Source organism: Crocodylus siamensis, unplaced genomic scaffold (genome assembly GCF_052110815.1).
Source record: "Crocodylus siamensis isolate JL-2025a unplaced genomic scaffold, ASM5211081v1 HiC_scaffold_401, whole genome shotgun sequence".
Classification (NCBI taxonomy): domain Eukaryota; kingdom Metazoa; phylum Chordata; order Crocodylia; family Crocodylidae; genus Crocodylus; species Crocodylus siamensis.
The window spans coordinates 1-6,514 of NW_028324811.1; the positions used below are offsets into that span (position 1 = coordinate 1).

General features: G+C 47.7%; 1 long non-coding RNA gene across 2 annotated transcripts; it reads right to left on the reverse strand.

The window, feature by feature from the left end:
• Positions 1–9: 9 nt before the first annotated feature.
• LOC149851709 (uncharacterized) lies at positions 10–5,783 on the reverse strand. Of its 2 annotated transcripts, none has more exons than XR_016439566.1 (3): positions 5,055–5,783; positions 4,485–4,714; positions 10–878 (listed from the first exon to the last, which is right to left on the reverse strand). It is a non-coding gene; the product is annotated as an uncharacterized LOC149851709 (long non-coding RNA). The 2 variants fall into 2 exon arrangements; XR_016439567.1 differs by adding an exon at positions 2,784–3,738 and having other exon boundaries at positions 4,485–5,783.
• Positions 5,784–6,514: the final 731 nt, after the last annotated feature.

Sequence of the window (6,514 nt, forward strand, 5' to 3'; positions counted from 1 at the left end):
ATCCCCTCTCCCACCTCCAGACGGACTTTATTGAGCTGCTCAGGTCAGGACCCTGGAAATATGTGCTGGTCCTTGTCTGCCTTTTCAGTGGCTGGCCTGAGGCATACCCTTGCCGATGAGCTGATGCTCTCACTGTGGCCAAGAAACTTCTTTTTGACCTGGTGCCCCACTTCGGTCTACCCCTCTCCCTGGACTCAGACCGAGGCCCTCATTTTATTGGCCAGGTGGTCCAACATGTTTGCAAGGCCCTTTCCATCTGATTTCAACTCCACACCCCAAACCATCCTCAGAGTGGGGGTAAAGTGGAATGGAAAAACTTTGATATTAAGCTTCGCCTGGTGCACATACTGGTCTAAAGTGGCCGGAATCCCTCCCCTTGGTTCTTTTCCAAATCCAAAACTCTGTTCAGAGATCTGCGGGTCTGACCCCATTTGAGATTGTTATGGGATAACCCATGAGGGGACTTGCCACTCCTCCACCCCAACATCTGACTCATCTCCATGATTCCCTATTAACCTACTGCCAAGGGCTCACCAAGGCCCTCACGGTTATCTCATTGCAGGTTAAAGCCACAGCACAACATCAGTCTCTAGATGGTGACTTGGTTGTCAGTCCGGTCCAACTGAGAGATTGGATCTTGATTAAGGTCCACCAGAGGAAAGATTGCCTGCAGTCTCGGTGGAAGGAGCCTTTTCAGGTCCTGCTGACCACCCCAACTGCCGTAAAGGTTGCCGAGGTTTCTGCTTGGATCCATACCTCCCACTGCAAAAAGGTATCTGCCCCAACAGGGTGGAAGGTTTCTCTCACTGGCGATACCTCCTTGAAGATCCAGAGGGTTCCTGTGAGTGAACATCAGATGACAAAATCTCGAAGAGTTCCTGTGAGTGAAGATTAGACAATGAAGTCTCAAAGATAACCTACCCGGCTAGCCAAGCTTCATTCAAAGCTATGAACTTCAGTTCTGTGTACTAATATGCTTTAGTAATATTAGCGTGACTAGCACCAACCCATGGGAAAATTGCAGATAATGCGTAGATTTAGAAACTCCCCAGGGAGTGCCGCTCTTTTGTATTCTTCTGATCAGTGTTGTGTCATTAGTAGTGTGCTGGAGACTGAAGTTTTAGTTGAAGAAAGTTCCTCAGAGTTTCAAGAGATAGCTGCATTGGGACAGTGCTCGGGCAGGCCCTAAGATGCTCCCCCTTCTTTTGCTTTGCCTCTTGCTAAGGGTTCCAGTTGGGGCATGGGAAGAAAACAGTGTTGTATTCCTGGGACAGAGCATTGCTCATGCAGGAAACCTTACAAATTGCTGGGTATGCATACCTGGGCCCACCCACCTGACCAAGGCAATCCCAGTCCTTGGGGTGCTGGTCCCCCTTGAGGTTTGGGGAACTGACTCCAATACCAGCTTTGTCAGGTTCTTCCCCCCATCTAGCAGAAACCAACTGTCAATAGCTACGTGGTGGAAAGCAGCTCGAGACAGTTGGAAATTGTCCTCAGAGCTGGAAGCAGCCCTCTAAGTTTCATAGAATCATAGAAGTCGGGCCTGAAGGGGCCTTGGAGATCTTCAAGTCTGACCCCCTGCCTGGGCAGGAGAAAAACTGGGCTCAAATGATGATCAGGGAAAGGACAGGCAGCACAGTGGCAGGACAGACAGGGAGCAGAAAGCAGAGCAGCAGATAAACCAGGAGAAGTGGGGCTGGAGTGGCAGATGGGGAGGGTGTGGATCTTCATTTCTCGCACAAGGTTGGCTTCCACTGGGCAGCAATCAAGAGGGCGGCAATGATGACTTGAACATCACAAGTGATGGAGAATAAGAATTTGGTCCCAGAATTCCCTAGTTCACGTGCTAGATTAGAAATCCCAGGCTTGTCCATCTTTCCCCACCCCATCCCACTAGAGGGAAGGGCCTAGGAACATGTTAAGGTTTCTTAGCCAAATTCCCCTGTATTGCCAGTACTGCTACAGCTGTAGAGCGCTACCCTTATTCATGCTGAGTAATGCTCATGAGTCAGTCATATACATGCACGTTTGTTCCTGATTCTCCTTTCCAAACTCCAGTTCTTAAATAGTTAATTCAGTGAAGATTCCCACTTTTTGTAAGTCTTCTTCCCAAAGCTGTACCCTTAGACACCCCAGCAGTTGGACTCTCCTCTTCCAGAGATTAGTAACCCATGGTCACTAAAGAACTCCAGTCCAGACAAGACTGGGTTACTGCATGTTACTCAGCACGGCTTCCTCTTGCTTCTGGCAAAAGACACTGCCCCCATCAGATATAGAAGGGTCATAAGTTGGTTGCTAAACAAATATTAGGATATACAGTACACACCTTCAGAAAACAGTGTGGGATGCTCTCAGAGTGAATCATTCTGCACTCCTATGTTAGCAGGGTAACACTGCAGCACACTGCATAAGCTGATCTTTTACTTAACAAAATATTAGTCACAAACATAGTTGAAGTTCAGGATAAATGCACAGGATCCTCAAAGGCTTACTCCCCCTGCTCCCCTCAAGAGTGTGTGGAAGTTTGAGATCAAAGGGTTTCTGGGTATGCCCTAAACCCTTCAACATATCCCTAATATAAGCCAACTTTAAGCCAGTCAACATTTGACTGAAAACTACAGAGGAGGGAGGAATCTGTACAAAAGCTTTGGGGTTTTGCTTGATTTTTCCTGTGTCATTTGACACACTGGATGTGCTGGGCCTCAGACTAACAGTTCCCGCTGTGTCAAAACAGGGTAACAGTACTGAATTATGCAAAACGTCAGGGTAGATCATCATGATACCTTTTAATCTTATGAATCATGTGGGTGCACGCATCTCGGAGAATCCCAGAGAAGTGGGGCTGGAAGGGACCTTCAGAGGTCATCCAGTCCAACCCTCAGCCTCAGGCAGGATCAGCCCTATATATGGATACACAGAGTTGCATGGCACCAGATTTTTTACACCAATTGCCTGCAATAGCTGAAAAACGTATTTGAAATGCACCCAAATACAGACTAACTGTAGACTCTACTTTTAAAAGTGAGGCTTGGAAGGCCACGTCACTTAGGTGCTTTAGAAAACGTTACCACGCAACCATGGCTTTGCTGGCTTTAAGGCTTTTGAATGCTGTGTCTCTTTGTATCAAAAGGTACGTGTGTACATAAAATACACCATGTAAGGACAAGAGGTAAAGTAGCTAGCACTCAGATATAAACAGGGTTTAAAAATGCACTGGAGTGTACTTTGTAGGTGCGACTTCAGAACTGATGAGAGTGTCATGGGTAGCCAGATCATTTAAAAGTGTAAAAGGTCAGGTTAAACAAGACATGGTCTGAGTGACTAGCTACATGGCTTAAGCTGTTCCTTACTCCAAGATAATCTCAATTAAGAGGCAGTTAGGTTACAGACAATTATATTTTCTCCTGACGTTGATTCCTGCTGTAGGCACAACTCCTAATTCACAGGGATTCTCTTCAGTGCAGCTGAATGAATGGCTTTTTTACTTTTAAAATCATCTTCCTGGCAGGTTTCTTTTACCCAGAACTCTCAGCTGTCCACCTCTCACGTATACTTCTACAGCTAAGGACATGCAAAATTGAGACCCATCTGAAACAAAAATTCTCCACATACAGATGTCATTGCTGTGACATAAGCTCTGGTTGATATGCTTCCTCTTTTTTGGACTAGAAAACACATGCCAGATTCCAAGAAAAAAAAAAATCTAGGGGCAGTCCTGTCCAGAAGAGTGGATCTATTCTACAGATCAAACACCAAAAAGCTTAGTTAGTTCTTTGGACAGAGGTGATCCTTCATGGAAAGCGGCAAAGCAGTGACATTTCTCAATCACCCCCATTTGATTGGGAAACCAGTCAAATAGTGCACAGATGCAAAGATACAGCAATAAAGGATACAAAGAAGTGAGGTTAAACAAGATGCTCCCCATCCGTAAATGTGAATTTATGCAAAGTTAATAAATTGTAAAAGTCTATTTAGCTACCAGTTGAATTCACTGGCACTTCCCAGAAAAACTGCTACACTCCTTTCTGCCCTTTGGACAATTCCTGGGCAGTGGCATCCTCAAAGAATCTTAATTACAATAAGAAGTTTCCCTTTCCAGAAAACCTATTTTGGGTGGTATTCTTCCTTGGAAGATTAGACTTCTGGTCCCCACCACAAACGACTCAGGATGTTTACTTCAGTCATATTTTAACCTCTCTTCGTGAATGAGTAACATTCACCAGAAGTCCAGTTTGCTTGTAGTACAATGTTTCACAACAGAATGAAAACAGACACTGGGCTGTCATCATCCTTGCCACCACTATCTGTAAATATTTCTAGTACCCAGCACCTGAAAGCAATTCTTTTCTTTTTTTAAGTGTGAGTATCAGTTTCTTTTACAAGACATTCAACATTAGGGGACTTTGGGGAGCTGTGTGATTGATAGCAACACAACAGCTGATAGTGATAGTATGACTTGGGGGGAAAAAAAAAGCTTTAGTTACCTTAAAATCAAGGCTGCAGAGACTGACAGCATCATCATCTTTCTCTCTCCGCTTCCTTTTCAGTGTGAAGTCCCAGCCTGAGACAGCGTGAAAGTGGCTCAAGACAGTTGGAAATGGTCCTCAGGGCTGGAAGCAGCCCTCTAAGTTTAATAAGACAGGAAGGACGGGGGAGGCTGGCTACTTTGTAGGGCATTACCCCTGGTGCAAGGTGACCTTCACCTGGCCATGGACTGAGAAAAGAGGAAAAGTGTCAGGAGAGGTTCAGTCCCATTTTTGCGATAGGGCGCCCATCGCCATCCTTACACCCTCAGATAGGAAGTATAGTGTGATATCTAGTTTAGTGCTCGATGGCTTTGATTTTCATGTGGTGTTAGGTCCTGTTTTCTGTAACCAATCAATATCTCATCCCAGAATGGTACAGCCGTGCCCCTTCCTACACATCAATCGAAAATGTCGGGAGGGGAACGCAATCTGTAGGGATCTTAGTACTGCAGCAGCTCCCGGTTTGTACTGGCTATGTGGGGATGACGCCCATAAGACTCTACCGTGGAACTGGGTTGGCACCTGTACCTTGGGCAGAGACGTCCTGACGTTTGACTTGCACTCCAGCCTCTCGTGGCATGAAGTGTCTAACTTCCCACCTGGCTCGCCCAGACATTGGCATGAAGTTGAGAACCCGTTTGTTCTCCGACACGTGGGGTTTCACCAATTTACCAGGGTCTTCCTCCCTTGGTTAGGGGTAGCTGAATTAGAAAAAGCCATTATAAATATTTCGGGAGTCATGGGGAACTTTATCAATGCTAGTGCCGACGCTTGGGGAGCTCTCAGTGATGAGATCACCCAGGTGGGGCAAGCAGCTGTTGAAAATCATATGGCCCGGGACTATCTCCTGGCCACCCAAGGTGGGGAATGTGCAGTTGTGAACCACATGTGCTGCACCTGGATAGATGAGCACCAGCGAGTGCAGGGGCATCTCCATTCCACAAGAAAGCAGTCGCAAGTGATTCATGGTGTTGCCGAAGAGAAATTCTTTGATTGGTGGGGTTGGCTGCCAGATATAGGGGGATGGGTGAAATCCCTGTTGAAGCGGTGCATTATAAGTGTATTAGGCCTTTTTGCTCTTTTTATTATTATCCAAATGATTTTGTGCTGTTCACGCCTTTACTTAGCAAAAACTGCCCAAAGTGCTTCTAAGTTATCTGCTACTGAGTTGCAGACGATGGTGCTCAGAGAAGTGGCCTACGAGTGTGAGCGTTAAGAAGAGGTCAAAGGTCTTATGAATATAGAGATGTAAGCACAAGCGCTCTTTTACAAGGCTTTGTTACACTAAATCACACTTTCTTTCCGCGTGCTCAGGAGAGAGGGGATAAAAGCCTGCTGATGAGTGTTCCCGGGGGCAGAGCGTTTGATCTTTTGTCTCTCTCTCTGACCCTATTTGCAAATATATACCCTTTTGTATCACCAACAATGTGTGCCTGAAGGATCATTAATATTCATTGAGCCTCCAAAGAAACGAACCAAGAGATTTTTTACTTCAAGATGATGACGAAAAGTACCGGGCCAAGCAAAAAGGAAGTTAAGCGTACTGAGGAGCACAAGTAAATGCCGAAAAACAAAGGGGCACTGAGATAAAACTTATCGGGAGACAGGGCTGCATTCAGAGGTGCTGCACAAGAAGCAGAGGCCTGGGTGGGGGCAGGGCTGCAGGTGCCCAGGCCGCGCACGTCCCAGCCCGGCTCCGCCCGCCCGCCGGCTCACCACGAGGGACGTTGCGGTGGCTGACTCCGCCCCCGCCACAGCACCGTCCAGTGCCCGCAACCCCGGCAAGGCCAGGTCCGGTGGAGACACCCTGGGGCCGGACTGGGCGACGGAGGGGCCGCCTGGCCCTGGCCGAGTCTGGGGCAGGGCCACGCCGCTCCCGCCTCCTCTCCTCCAGGGGCTGGCGGAGGCCGGGCTCCGCCCGCTCGCGCTTCTCCAGCCCCGCGCCCCGCTGCGCCGTCCCGCCCTCCCGCCTCCCGCTACCACGTGCG